This window comes from Schistocerca gregaria, unplaced genomic scaffold, assembly GCF_023897955.1.
Source record: "Schistocerca gregaria isolate iqSchGreg1 unplaced genomic scaffold, iqSchGreg1.2 ptg000526l, whole genome shotgun sequence".
NCBI lineage: Eukaryota > Metazoa > Arthropoda > Insecta > Orthoptera > Acrididae > Schistocerca > Schistocerca gregaria.
In genome coordinates, this window is record NW_026061925.1 from 9,259,819 (window position 1) to 9,261,812 (window position 1,994).

At 42.0% G+C, this 1,994-nt stretch overlaps 1 non-coding gene across 1 annotated transcript; it reads left to right on the forward strand.

The window, feature by feature from the left end:
• The first annotated feature begins 1,705 nt into the window (after positions 1-1,705).
• Positions 1,706-1,780, forward strand: Trnat-ugu (transfer RNA threonine (anticodon UGU)). Its single transcript has one exon. It is a non-coding gene; the product is annotated as a tRNA-Thr (tRNA).
• Positions 1,781-1,994: the final 214 nt, after the last annotated feature.

Here is a 1,994-nt window from a genome sequence, read left to right on the forward strand (position 1 = left end):
ATTATGAAAGGATTGCTAAATATATCTGACAATTCGTATTCGGCTAATATGTTACAATTTTTAAAAACTACGTGTTTTTCTGGTTTTGGAACTTCGAGCATAAGGGGATGAAAATTTTAATGAAATATTTATTGCGTTATATTAAAATATTTTAAATCTGCATCTATGAAAACCGGTATTTCACTTCTCAATTAGATATAAAGAAATATGCGTTAGGGAATGAAAGACTGTACGGAGATATCACCACAAGAATACAAACGGCTTGATTAACAAAAACCTTGGACTCCAGCTGTCAGCATTGCTTTTTGATCATTCAGTAAAAGACCATGCTTCAACGGCGCTAAGTTTAGAAAGTGTTGCAGTTTATAAAAGACATAAAAAAACGATTAAAGAAAAAAATTCTTTGCAGACCATGAACGGTCTACGCAAGTAAAGAAGCGGATGATAAGCTAGCTCTTTATGCAAATGAGTTGGTCAGTTTAAGTTCCGAGACATGTCATGCAGCAGGAACGGAATCCTATAGTTGCTACGATTGGCTAAAGGAAAAGTTTTGCAGAATCACTCGAAATCACTTCTGCAAGTGGCTAAGAATCTCGTAATGAATAAAAATTCTGTACTGAGAATTCCAAGGTGGGAGATGCAAGATTCCCCCCCCCCCTTCCCCCTCCTCACAATGCTATCCTTCTTTACCTACAGCAAAAAATAAATAAATAAATTAATAAATAAAACTAGAGAAATTTCTACTGTGAAACTATTTGCATACAAGAGAACGGCCCTTGAAATTTAACTCTTCAAAGTTTTAAGCCCTGCTCATTCCGGATATTGATTAGAAAGTGTTAATCCACATGTGAAACCTGAGTATATAATCCCTGTGACATTTGATCAACGGTGTTCCATAAGGACAGGTTCTCATTCAAAACGTTCGAAAATTCAATTTCTTTGTAGTTGCATTTTTTAAAGGTGTACTTGTCTAGACTCTTGGAACAGAAAGTTTTTTTTTTTAATCCGTGCTTTACAAAAGTTTCTACAGTCCATTGTTTGAAGCAGTGTCACGGCTGCCATGAGCCGCGCGGGGTACCCGCCATGTGTCCAACGCCTTGTCACGGTTCGCGCGGCTCCCCCTGTTGGAGGTTCGAGTCCTCCCTCGGGCATGGTTGTGTGTGTGTTGTCCTTAGCATAAGTTACTGCAAGTAGTGTGTAAACATAGGGACTGATGGTTCAAATGGCTCTGAGCACTTTGGGACTTAACATCTGAGGTCATCAGTTTCCTAGAACTTAGAACGACTTAAACCTAACTAAATTAAGGACATCACACACACCCATGCTCGAGGCAGGATTTGAACCTGCGACCGTAGCGGTCGCGTGGCTCCCGACTGAAGCGCCTACAACCGCTCGGCCACATCGGCCGGTCTATCATGTATTCTAGAAGAGTTGCAAGGTCGTCAGTGGCGCCTGTTCTTTCGAGAGCAGTTACTATCTTCATATCTATGGTTAAACGTTACCCAGCCATTGACCTTTGTCTGTGCGAATGCGCACAGGTTGCCGGAACTCTTACGGGAATCGTCACCTTAGTGTGAGCCAGTAATGAGTGGATGGACAAATACCTATTAAGTACATTACGTATGCGGATTGTGGACGGTTGGGGATGTGAGTCTCACGGGAAGCGTGCGAGGGATAAATTCCTGCAGTCGTGCTGTTCATGTGTGCCCTCGATGGCTCAGATGGATTGAGCGTCTGCCTTGTAAGCAGGAGATTCTGGGTTCGAGTCCCAGTAGGGGCACACTTTTCAGCTGTCCCCATCGAAGTATATCAACAACACCTGTCGGCAGCTGAGGGTTTCAATTAATTATCAGTTGTGAAGGTGATTCGATTAACCCTTTGCCAGGCACTTAAATGTGTTTTGCAGGGTATCCATATAGATGTAGATGATAACTCGTCCCGTGTCGCACGTGCTCAAAATGATTCATACTGCAGAATGCATGCAAACATACTCA